Source organism: Taudactylus pleione, unplaced genomic scaffold (assembly GCF_031769625.1).
Source record: "Taudactylus pleione unplaced genomic scaffold, aTauple2 ptg000109l, whole genome shotgun sequence".
Lineage (NCBI taxonomy): Eukaryota > Metazoa > Chordata > Amphibia > Anura > Myobatrachidae > Taudactylus > Taudactylus pleione.
In genome coordinates this window covers 2404562-2418282 of record NW_028284511.1, presented here as the reverse complement: position 1 = coordinate 2418282, position 13721 = coordinate 2404562, and the positions used below count along the sequence as shown (strand labels likewise).

The following is a 13721-nucleotide window of genomic DNA, read 5'->3' as shown; positions in this document are numbered from 1 at the left end:
AATAACTATTATACCCATGGGGATTTATTGCACTCAGCTGAGGCCCCTCTACTAACAATAATTGTGTTGTTCCATTTCCTTTACACACCTCCCTTTTAATTAGGGGTCTCTCTCACATGGTCTTATAAAGCTCACCTATACAGCTTTGCTGGCCATTTAGTGTCTTTTTCTCAGCTATACAACACTCTATTCATCTTTAGATTTTTATTATTGACAATTTGGCTCCCCATCATGGTTGAAAACCAAAATTGCTGTATAGCTCTATTTTCTATTTAGTGTTTCTACAACTATACAAAACTCTATCCATTGCTGACAGTTTGGCTCCTTCCTACTGATAAGTTCTGAAATTGCTACATTTGGACCATCACTTATTAATTGAATACCACAATAATATATTAAGGCATTCCCTATCACTTGCCCTCCATAGAATGTAAGCCTTATATTAGGGATGTCTGATACCTGGCACTTTTCTTCGTTGAAAATATTTTTGATCATTCTTTAATGGCTGCCTAATTTCTGTCCTCTGGTGGTCTGTGCTTGGTTGTGGCTCTTCTATATGACATCTCTACACTAAAATATTTCTACCCACCTAGATCATCACCTATATTAGATAATTCTCTTTCAATATGGGTAAAGATTAGAAAGCTACCAATAAAAAAGATGATTTGCGTCCCAGGAATGAAGCTTCTCAATCAGACCTGCAGCATTTTCTTCTACCAACACCCTCCAAATGGGGCTCTACCCTCGACACCTCTGATTCTTCTCCAACTCCGTCTAACCCCCCAAGTCCCTCCTCCATTGTTGACCCATTTCTTCATTCCTCATCTAAAGTGTGAAATTAGATTAAAAATGTTTAACTTACATTAAAACATTGCCAACTAAACAATATCTCCAAACTACAATAAGGCAAGAAATGGCGTCTGTTAAATGCAAGTTGTCTATGCTCTCTGATAATCATTACTACTTTGGAGGAGAGTCAAGAATCTGCAGATACCACGCTATCTAACATACAAATACCATCTCCTTTCAATCTGCAAATTCCAAACTTTGAAATCCAGTATATACTATCTGGATAACAGAGGTAGACAAAATAATATTCTCATCCAAGGGATTGCCTGAAGATGTCCAGCCTTCCAAAATGATCGATGCCCTGTTGAAGATTTTTAATGAGATCCTGAGTAATGACCTGAATAACAAAATAATCTTTGACAGGACTCATTGGGCCCTGTGCCCTCGGATCTCCCTCTCAGGCTGAGAGAAGTAATTTACAGACTCCATTACTTTTCCCAAAAAGAGGAGATAATGCGCAAGGTCAGACAACTGGACAGAGTGGACTTCAATGGTGACACTTTCCACATCTACCAGGATCTTTCCTGGCACACTTTACAACTTTGGAAATCACTACGACCCTTGACAGAGGAACTTCTCAAATGCTAGCTAAAATACTGTTGGTGCTTCCCATTTCATCTTCAAGTGACATTCTCTGGTAGAACCCACTTACTCCACACTCTGTCTGAACTCCCCTCATTCTGCACAACCTTGGGCCTTCTCACAATGGGGACACCTGAGTGGAAAGATCCACTGGCCAAACTGGATTTACCATCTCACCCAGAAACAGACACCTCTTGGCAGACAGTCCAACATTCAAGGCATAGATCGAGGAAAGCTTCTGATCAACATAAGGTGGACAACATCTGAGGTTCTGGTGACTGTTTGTTATTATTGTTCCTGTTCATTTTTTTTTCTTTCCCTAGGTTCTTTTCCAGATTTTGTCAGGTGAACCTTACATTTAGACATATCTCAGTTTTCCTTTGCCTGAGGTTCAACCTCTCCAACTATTTTACAGGTATTCTTTCTCCACATGCTGTATGGTTGGTTTTCTTCTTATTTGGGACTATTAATTGCTATCACTGTTTCTATATATCTTGGTATTATTGTTATCATTCTATATACCTGTACTATTTTATTCTCATTCACTAAAATCTCGGACTATGTTTTATGTTCCATAGTCTCAGTCACGGGATTTTCATTGCTGTTTCTTGTATTGTATTGTTTTAATTTTGTTTGGTTCTCTTTTTTTTTCCCCTTTTTTCATTCCTTACCATCTCTCCCTACCTTTTTACTTTTCCTTTGAGATCCTCACTACCCTTCCTATCTAGTCTCTTATAAAAGTACTTTGGAATATTACTATGGATAACGGCTTCTTGGAATTTCCTGTATTTTGGGAATCCCTGTACCCCAGAGAAGTGCAATTGACTGCAAGTCTTGTACTTTTGTTAAAAAAAAATTCTGGTTTGTAGAGGGTGTTAGTGACCATACTCGCGTTCAGTGCAGCACCACTTGGATTTGGAGCACAAGTTTTTACTATTTGTATATCATACAGTGTTTTAAGTGTCATTTTTAAACTCGCTGCACCATGCTGGGTTACAGAGACCAACTAAAATTATTGATTAATTCCCTATTTGAACAAGTCATAGATGAGGAGATAGAAGAAAGAGAAATTATATAGATGAAATTAATAACATTATGAAAAAGCTAGAACATACGTCATTAAAAGAGAGTAAGGTCTGGTGGAAAACCATTACTTTAGAGAAATATGTAGTAGATAAAATGGTACCAAGAGGATTAAAAAATTGAAAAAACCCTTCATCTGAAAATTAAAGTGAGGAATTTTATTTGAAATGGAATAAGATATTAGAAAATTGTTCCTTCTCTCTCATGGAGTTAATAGTCCAGGAGAGAAAAGTAAATCTAGAACATTTAGAAAAACAGATAGAAACTTATACGAATATGCTGACACCTGTTAGGGAAATGGAAGACTATATGAAATTAGAAAGGGAGATGATAGTAAGAATAGTTAGAAAAGAGAAAGATATAAGTTTGAGAAAAAAAAGAAAATATAGAAGAGATAAATTAGAAAAGGAGGATAATATCATTATAAATTAAAATGAAATTGAAGATATTTGGGTAGACTCCCCTAAAATAGAAAAAAACAAACAAAAGGATGATTCTTTGTGTTCTTGTGAATATAGTCCATGGATAGATAGAAGAGATGATAATCAGATGAAATATAGAAGAGGACATCAAACAGTAGAATATAAAAATAGGTACAGATCAAAACAATATTCCAGGAATGAAAGACTGTACTGACAGAACTGGAATAACAGAAGAGATAAGGATCGCCGTGATAATACTAGGAGGATACCAAGAAGAAATTAATTTTTTATTAAAGATGAATGGCATATAAATTCAGACATGGATGGTTGTTATCCGACCAGCACTAGGAATAGATTCAAAACTTTTAATAATGAGGATTTTTTAGGAGGGAACAGGAGGAGATCCAGAAGATTTTAATTTTTAAAAGAAAAACAAAAAGAAGGGGGAAAAGAGGAAAGGGGCTCTCCAGAAAGATGAATAAAGATGTAATGAATAAAGAGATAAATCAAATGAATGCTATAGCAGATTCAAAAATCTTCAATTTAAGCAAACATATACTATCAGATGAAGAGGATACAGACCTGAAGAAAGGACTGAAATTCGCTCCCGACAATAGACTAAATAAATTCGAGACATTCTTGGACATTCAAAAATTTACTAGGAAGTTATCATTGAAAAGATATTTCCTTAGCCAAAAAGGAGAGACTACATTAGATAGGGATCCCTTTAAACCGAAATCAGTGTTAAATCCCACTTCAGTCGTGGGTGTTTTGTGGAAAGCTTCAATAAAGTGGTATCAGCAGATATGGAGAACATTGATATGAAATGGGACAAATTACAGAATATAAGTAAAAAGGAAAGGGAAGCTATCTCTAATTTTAGTCAAAATAATGAAATTATAATTAAACCAGCGGATAAGGGGGGGGAGCATTATCATTATGGACAGGGAAAATTATGAGAAAGAAGTATCACGGCAATTGGAGGATAAACAGATCTATATCATGCTGAGGAGTAACCCAAGCGAACGGATTGAGAAAGAACTAAAAAATCTGTTAACTAAGTATAAAATAGAGGGTGTAATTACAGACAAGGAAGAACAAATTTGAATGTAGAGGACCCAAGTTTACCAGTCTTCTACATACTCCCAAAAATCCATAAAGATCAAAACAACCCCCCTGGGGTGACCAATAGTGGCTGGAACAGGTTGCATTACAGTGAATTTTTCACATTTCATTTATCATTTCCTCCAACCAGAGGTAATGAAAGTGAAATCCTATGTTATAGACACTATAGATGTGCTAGATAAATTAAAGTAGATCACGTGGGAAGAAAATTTCATTTTAATCACCACTGATGTTAGCAGTCTGTATACCGTAATAGAGCATTCAAAAGGTATTAAGGCAGTGGAAAATTATTTGGGTAGAAGCTGTTTAGAAGAAAAGAAGAACCAATTTATTTTAGATGGCATCCATTTTATTTTGAATAATAACTTTTTTTGGTACTATGAATAATGTTACCAACAATGCAAAGGAACTGCAATGGGCACACGATTTGCCCCTTCATACGTGAATAAAATTATGGGTCAATGGGAGGACCTAAATGTATGGACCAATAATGATTTTTTAAAAAATATTAAGATGTGGTACTGTTTTATCGATGATATTATATTTATTTGGGATGGAAGTGATTTAGATTTGGAGCTTTTCTGTAAAAAGTTGAATGACAATAATTTTAATATTAATCTTACATTTCAAGCAAGTAAGAAAGAAGTTAATTTCCTTGATTTGACCTTATATATCGAGCAGGGATTATTAAAAACAAAATCATATTTTAAACCTACTGATAGTAACTCCTACCTATCAACAAAGAGTAATCAACACCCAGTGTGGATTAAAAAAGGGCCAAAAGGGCAAATCAGGAGAATTTGCAGAAATTGTACGGATGTCACGGTGTTTAAAAACCAAGCAGAGGAGTTAAAGAAAAAAATTTTATCAAAAGGGTATGAAGAAAATATATTGAATACCTATATTACCAATTTAACAAATACAGAAAGAGCAGAATTGTTAAAACCGATGGAAAAAAATAAAAAACATAATGATATCAGTCTACCCTTTATCTATACATACAATAAACAATGTAAGGATATGGAGAGTGTAATTAGGAAACATTGGCACCTCCTGACAAGAGATCCATGCTGAATTCAGTTATTCCACAAAAACCACAGTTTGTGTATAGGAGAGCGAAGAATCTGAAAAATAAAATAGTGAAAAGCCCTATCCCTCCCAAAAGATCAGGGAGAATAAAACAAAAGGTTTTTTTAGATGTGGTTTATGTTTAATGTGTCGTAACCATAGTCAACAAATCATCTATGAATAATAAGGTCTACCGTATACATGATTTTATTATGTGTAACACTAAAAATTGCATCTATGTAATAGAATGTGAATGCTGTTTACAGTATATTGGGCGTACATCTAGGCCTTTAAAAGATAGATGGGCCAAACATCTCCGCAATATCAGAAATGGAGTGGAAATCATTCACTATCTAACCACTTTAAGGATAGCTACAATAGATGCTGTAAATCGTTAAAATATGTAATAGGTATACAATTGTGTCAAAGTCATTGGCGAAAGAAAAGAGTTGACCAAACTCTTGCCCAAACAGAGATGAAGTGGATCTATGAGATGGGTTCTTTGGCTCCCAAAGGGTTAAAATTGGACTTTGAATTAAAATGGTTCCTATGAAAGTATTTTATTGGTACCTATTTCATTATTAATATTATATATTTATGTTTTTAACATTCACTGTTTTTAACATTTACTGGATCTTTTTATACTTATTTTAATTATTTATATAATTTACCTAGTAATGTATGTATTTTGGTATTTATGTATCCTAGTACTGTATGAAAGTTGACAATGGAGGGCGTGTCTTTACATTTAGGGAGACCACCCATTGATGATATTGAAGGTGGAACCTTTGGAGACCATGTGAGATCACCCGGAAGTAAGATCGTGGGACACTGTGTGGGCCGGGGTTAAGGTACTCCCTTGCCCTTAAGAGATCCCTGATCATGTGACCTGATGTTAGCGGAGGTACTTCCGCTTTGATGTTAAGATAAGAGGGGAGGTGCCCTATAGGATGGCCGCACATAGTCCGGAGACCAGAACCGAAAGGAGCATGCATTCCACGCAGTGGAACGCAAGCCAATATATACTGTTTATTTATAGTCCGGAACCAGAAGTAGCATGCGTTCCATGAGATGGAATGCATGCCGATATATATATATATATATATATATATATTTTTTTTTGTATTAGAGCACAATTTGAAGTTAAATATGGATATATTTGCAAGATATTAACTGTATATGAATCGAGACAGATATGGGTAAGCAACGATGTTGTATCAGCATGATGATTATTGAAGTTTAAAGATTAATCAAACAAGATATTTTTTTAATGAACCAATGAGGTATGTGTATAGGGTATATATACGAGAGAAGGTTAGCATAGAACTCACACCTTGATAAAAGCTCTATAGGAGCAGAAATGCATTGGTGAGTTCACAGAAGGAGCAGATAATACCAGGAGACATTGTGTGGGAAGAGAGTATTGGACACATAACCAGGGGGACCACAGAGACCAAATACCCGGGAGGCCACTGTCAGTACCCCACTTTCATGCCAATTTGGGTGTGTGCTATTCTACACCCCACACATTCTGGTATGCTGCTTTTTTGATGGAATTATGTAAATTTTAATTGTGTTGAATTTGAATAAACTATGCTTCACTATATTGTGATTATACCTTCTTTTTGAGGTAGAACATATATATGCACCCGTTTGAAGAAGTGATTTTATCTAAAGAGGTTGAGAAGGTTTTCTAAGAGTACTTTGGAATATTACTACCGATAACGGCTTCTTGGAATTTCCTGTATTTTGGGAATCCATGTACCCCAGAGGAGTGCAATTGACTGCAAGTCTTGTACTTTTGGTAAATTTTTTCTAGTCTCTTTTAATGTTTGCAGCTACTAAACTTACAGTCTTCAACTGTACATTAATGCCCGAGGCCTTAATATTCCTGTAAAAAGGTCCAAACTCTTATCTATCTCGAACTATCAGAAGCGCGCACACCACTTAACAAATTACCTTCCCACAACATTAAATTATTACTTCGGAAATGCAACAGTCAGTCAGTTTTACCAGTGGTAGAATAAACCAGGGAAGCTTTAGCCTGGACTTTGAGAGCTCAGCGAGCATCTAGGTGTATACTGTACATGCCATTAAAGATCATTTCGGCACAACAGCCCTGGCCCTGGTTAACCTATTATAAAACATTCAAAGACATATTGGCTCCCATGCTTCTTCATACTTTTAATTCTTTTTCTGCAGATTCCCAGTTTTCTACCCAATCCTTGGAAGCACATATCTCAGTCATACCCAAACCAGGTAAGGACCCCTCCCTGTGCCCAAGCTACAGAACCATTTCACTTTTTAACATTGATCTCAGATTGTACACTAAACTTATAGCAAATAGGATACATCCCTTTCACCCACAATTGATCCACAATGACCAGGTAGGTTTTGTCAGAGTCCGAAAAGCATGTGACAATACCACACAGGGCCTTAACCTTATGCATCTAGCATCACAGATGAATACACCCATCATTCTCCTGTCCACCAACACTGAAAATGCATTTGACAGGATAAGTTGGATGTTCATGAGGTCCATGGGACTGGGTCCTCTTGCTTTACATAGAATTTTAGCCTTACATGCGACTCCCTTGGCAAGAGTAAGAGTCAATGGCACCATTTCCGAGGCCTTTTCTATTACAAATGGAACTCACCAGGGCTGTCCTTTATGCCCATTAATTTTTGTACTTTGTATAGAATCTTTAGTGAGATCTATTAGAGCCATTTCAAATATGTCAGGCATTCAGGTGGGTGAAATTTGGGGAGTTGTCCAATTTCAAGATCAATATCTCAAAGTCCAGGGCCCTCAATATTTCCTCTCACTCTTCTATAGTAGCTGGCTTGCAAGCTGCCTTTTCATCACACCCCTCTCACATCATATACTTAGGGGTTAAACTCACTAAAAATATATCACAACTATTTCATGCTAACTTCTCCCCTCTTCTCTCATCAATTTGCTTGGACTTTAGCCATTCGCATCTGAAGCAGCTGTCTTGGCTGGGGAAAATTAATGTGGTCAAGATGAGGACCCTTCCCAAATTACTATATGTCCTCCAGACTATACCGATAATGTTTCCTGAACTTGGTTCTACTCACTCCTGATATGTCAGTTTATTTGGTCCAAAAAATTACCCAGTTTTCAGCAGTACTTACTGTCACATTTGAAACAGTCAGGTGGCCTTCAACTTCCAGATATCAAGTCTTATTATCATGCCATAAAGCTAATTAGAATTCTTGAATGGACTATAAATAGAGACATTAAACAACACCCTAGGAGGTTGTCACATGAAGCAACACCCTGAAATTGTGCCATGGCTACCTTCTCTAACTAAATTCTCTCCTCCTCACCCAACAATATCTGCTATGCTTTCTATCTGGAAGTCCTTGACAAAACTACCTTCTACCTCTTCAGACTTTGATCTTCTTACCTTTTTTCTGGCCAACCCTAAGTTCCTGCCAGGTATTCACCCTTCGCATTTCCCTGCATGGAAATCAGTGGGTCTCTTTAGAATTGGCCAGCTGGTTTCTGTATTAGGTGTTAAACAATTCTCAGAGATACAAGAAAAATGGGCCATTCCGCTCTCTGATTTTTGGAAGTTCCTCCAGGTCCGCCTTTTCCTAAATTCAGATAACATAGTCCTAGCTAAAAGGGAACATACTTCTTTTGAGAAGATTTGTGTCTCCCCCACTCCCCTTCCCATACAATTTCTACACTCTATCAATTGCTAATATCAGAACAGGCGCTCTCCCTCCCTCCCTGGACCAGGGCTTGGGAAAAAAATTAAGGCCTTTCCATTTCTGAACAGGATTGGCATAATATATTCATTAAGGCTCATTCCAGTTCTATCTGTACTACTGTAAAGGAAATGCAGTATTAAATTTTAATGTGATGGTACAGACACCCCTCCCTGCTGCATGCTATGTTCCCATCTTTCTCCAACTCATTCTGGAGATGTTCCTTGGATTTAGTATCCTTGCACCACATTTGGTGGGATTGTCCACATTTATCAATTTTTTTGGTCTGATGTTATTTCTATTTCCAAACTAATCTTAGGCTGCCCTTTACTGTACCTACAGATCATGCGTTTTGGCTACTTAACCACTCTCCAACCCCGGTCTCCAAATATAAAAAATTCTACTTCATCACCTTAGTAATGCGGCATGTTCTGTTATTCCAATACTGTGGAATTCTGATAAATCATCCTCTCACAAAGATTGGTTCCATAAAATTGATTATTTTATGTCTATGGAAGATATCTTAAGCTCTTTACTAGACAAACCTACTGACTTTACCAGTATCTGGTTTCAAGTCTTCGGACGATTTCAAGAAGTTTATGTCATCATTTTAGCCTACTACACAACCTGTGACTCTCAGATAGGGATTGTCATTTCCCTTATTTTTAGAACATCCCTCCCCACTTTTTTCCCATTATACCTATTTGTTTTTTTTTCTTTCCTCAGCTTTCCTCTCAGCCACTTCTCTATTCCCACTTTCATCTCATATCTCTTTTTTGTACTGTTCAGTTTTTTTTTGTTGTTAATTTTATTATATATGGATATTTGTATGACCATGTTACTTAACAAAATCAGTATTGTTTGGTATACGTACAGTATCAGTTTTTTTTGTTCATATAAAATCTTAATAAAAATGTAATACATAAAACAAAGACAAAATATGGAATTGAGCATCAATTGTCCATTGCCTATACACCTGAACAAAATGGTGTAGTAAGTAAGTGAGCAAACTGTATACTAGTGGAGAGAACAAGATGTATGCTGAAGGATGCAGGTCTAGACAAAGAATTTTGGGTGGAAGCTATGTCCACAGCAGTTTACTTGAGGAACTGTTCTCCTACAGTTGCCCTAAAGGACAAGACACCTATTGAATCATGATTTGAATTGTAAAACATTTTAGAACTTTATTAAGTACTACCTATGTACACATACCAAAGGAAAGAAGATGAAAGCTGGAATCAAAATCTGTAAAGTGCATCATTCTTAGCTATTGCCATGAAAGTAAAGATTATAGATTATAGAATTCAAGTACTAAAAAGCTTAGAAAGTCAATAGACGTCATATTCAAAGAAACAGCACAAACTGCAGAAAATCTGGAAGTTGAAACACAGAACAAGTGTGTGTCACTGGATATGCCAACAACTGGAGATATTTCTAAACCAGAAGCTACCAGGTGGACATTTAGCCACAGAAAAGGTATTTTGCTAGATCAAAGATCAGGAAGCCACCTAAAAAAATATGATGAGGAATTCACAGATATTGCATTCAGTGAACCTTTAGATATTCAAGAAGCACAGTCAAGGGCTGACTTGTCTAAAAGGATGTCAGAGATAGATAAGGAAATTTAGTCACTTGATGACAAAAATATGTGGACTATGTCACAGAGACAAAGTCATCAAAAGACAGTCAAAAGTAAGTGGGTGCTTTGCACAATGATAAAGACAGATGGGAGCATTGCACACTACATGACCTGCTTGGTTGCAAAAGGTTACACCCAAAAGTCATTGATTATGGTAAGACCTATTCCCTATTTAAAAAATATAGTACACTACGATTAGTTATGGTTAATTTAGTCTTACATGATATGCTACTGTAAGGCTAAGAGGAACACATTGGGGAGGTAAAAGAATTGCTCGTACAAAAGATAAAAATGAAAGACCTGGGACAAGCCCATTACTTACTAGGCCTGAAAATTAATCAAGATCTGGAGAAAGGCATCATACTGTATCTGGATGTCAGATGTTAAACACATACATATATGCCCAGCTATATCCTTGCAGCTGACTCTGCAAATCGTGCCATGCATAGTGAGAGACGCATGCCTGTGAGCAGATACATGCACTGCATTTGTGCCTGCGCCTCCATAAGAATGAATTGTTTGATTGCAGTGCACACCATAGCGTACCGTAGCATATGAAAGTGCAGGGAATCACATGGTGCGATGCATGTGCATGTTTGTGGTGCAATAAGCCACAATGTAACTGCGCATATTTGTAGCTACTCCCATTGACAAAAGTACAATATTAGCTAAAGATACTGTATGACACCAAAAGGCAAGAAAGAGGCTGAAGACAATGACGAATGTTCCTTATCAGAATGCTATCAGACACCTGATGTAGTTGGGACTTATCCTGATATTATGCATGTGGTGAGCAAAGTTAGTCAATTGCTACAAAGATCCTGAGATATCTGAAAAGAATGCCTTCCAAGAAAATAAAATTCACCAGGTCCGGGAACTGGAGTAATTCGGCAATGCCAACTGGGAGGCAGATGGAAAAGACTACCATTCCTACATAGGATAAATATTTCTACTATTAGATGCAGCGGTGATCTGGGCAAGTAGGAAACTGCCCAGAGTAGCACTGTCTACTACGGAAGCAGAATACATGGCATTGACTGAATCGGACAGTCTTACATCTCAAAGAGACTTTGAGTGAGTTAAGTATCAGGAGAGTAGAACATACTATCAACATGCACTGTTACAATAGAGGTGTAATTGATTTGTCATACAGCACCAAGCACCACAGGAGGTCCAAGCATATCAAAATCAGGCATTACTTTATCCATGAGCTGGTGGAGAAGGAATCTGTTGATGTAGTCAATATTGCCAGTGAAAAGAGCCCAGTAGATGTGATTACAAAAAGGATGAGTTTACTGGAAGTCAATTGATATATTATTGTTTTCTGTATTTTTCCTAGGTTCCTACAAAGAAGTTTCAGTAAATGTTTGTGTAACATGGAGAAGCTTGTAGCAAGGGGAGCACTACTGTGCAGACTCCATATTGGAACCTCCAGGGAGGCTTCATTCCCTTACCCATATTGCCACTGAACCTTGTAGTGTTCATGCGCAGCACCATCTTGTTCACTGTGTTAAGGTGCGTACACACGGAATATATCTTAATGATATGAATGTTAACGATATCGTTCAACAATATATTGTTCATATCATTCCGTGTGTATGCAATGAATGACTAACAATGCGCGCTCCCGCTGGACAATAACGATATCATCTATCGAACATGCATGCAGGCCAATCTGGATGATATCATTCATTTTATAGGGGTTTGCGATTATTGGTCGTTCATCTTAGGGGATATCTTTGGTGTGTGGATGAACAATATCGTTCATCCAGCACACCAGGAATTTTAAGGGAGATCGTTCAGTGATATCATTCGATGAATAGATCATCCCGTGTGTACCCAGCATTAGAGTGCCACAGTGGGAGATGCAGGTCTTCCACTTAGCTCTGTGAGACCTGCAATATGCTGCCTTATACAATCTACCAGACAGTTCAAGGAGTTGTGAAAAAGATTTAATAGAAGGATTATTACCTATAGGATTAAATTTAGATCTAGGTAACAGCCGTTTAAATTTCTGAGGAATAAACATCTTATTATTCTGAGGAAGAGAATGATCAACTTTATCATAATGTTCCTTAAATCTTAATGATCAACTAAATCTGAAATTATCTATCTTCCACTGAAAAGGATCAAACGTAGTAGCAGGTACTTAAGATAGTCCTTTTGGATAATACATGAATTTTAGTGGCTGTTAGTGGTATCGATGATAAATTGAAAACTAAGTTATCTTCCTGCAGGGAGGTCTTTTGCTTGTTTGCCTCTCATTTTGCCCACCTTTCCGCATCCATCTTTTAGAGATGTATACACGGCATTCCTGGTGGAGGCTCCTAAAGGGTGTGAATAACTTGCAGAGGTAGATGGCAAAGAGTCAGTCTCACTTAAGTACTTGATTAATTCCTGTATTTAAAGCTTGGATGATGAAGTCAGTGTCTGAACTCAGGTTTTGATTGACTCGTAACTTGTATTTAACCATGAGTACACCCAGTGTTGCTGGTAATCCATGGGTGCAGTGGTAGTACAAGATCTCGCTGCCTATAATAGAGAATGTTTGAGACAACTAAATGATGAGTCTACTTACATGTTATTAGAGAGAGACCCTATGATCAAGTATATAAAAGGAACTTGATTCTAACCTAAATGAGGCAGTAGCACATCAGTACTGTATATCTCTCTTGAATTGAAACAAGCCCTAACAGTAGATTTTCCAGTTGTATCCATGTTTAATACTATCCTGAAAGTGCATAAACAATTACAAGATCCACTAGGCCGACCTACAGTATTATATCTAGAGATGAGCAGGTCCAGTTCTCAGAGAACTGGACCCACCCAAACATTGCAATTCCGAGCCGGCTCAGTTTTTCCCATCATGATTCAGATCTTGAAACAAGGCAAAATGTCATCCTCACGCTGTTGGATTCTCACGGGTTTTGGATTATATAAAGGTCCGCACAATTGGTGCCATTTTCACTCTGGCTGTGGAGAGAGAAGCTAGCAGATGTGTTGTCACTGTTAATCACTCAATGTGTGTGTCCAGTCGGAGTCTTAGGTTGAAGGCTGCTGCTGTGTTGTCCATAAAGGGGATTAGGCTGCAGTATATAAAGGGGGGCTTCCTTCAGTGGGTGCTGCAGCTGCTGTGTCACTTGTCAATGTCAATTAACTGTGGCTGCTACTATGTTTTTGTCCTGTCCATCAGGCTAGGGATGCAGTCCATAAAG

At 37.3% G+C, this 13721-nt stretch overlaps 1 protein-coding gene across 1 annotated transcript in view; it reads right to left on the bottom strand.

Moving 5' to 3' along the window:
* LOC148525216 (von Willebrand factor-like) overlaps window positions 1–13721 on the bottom strand; it is a 265846-nt gene that overhangs the window by 188806 nt on the left and 63319 nt on the right. The gene's annotated exons all lie outside the window — the stretch shown is intronic.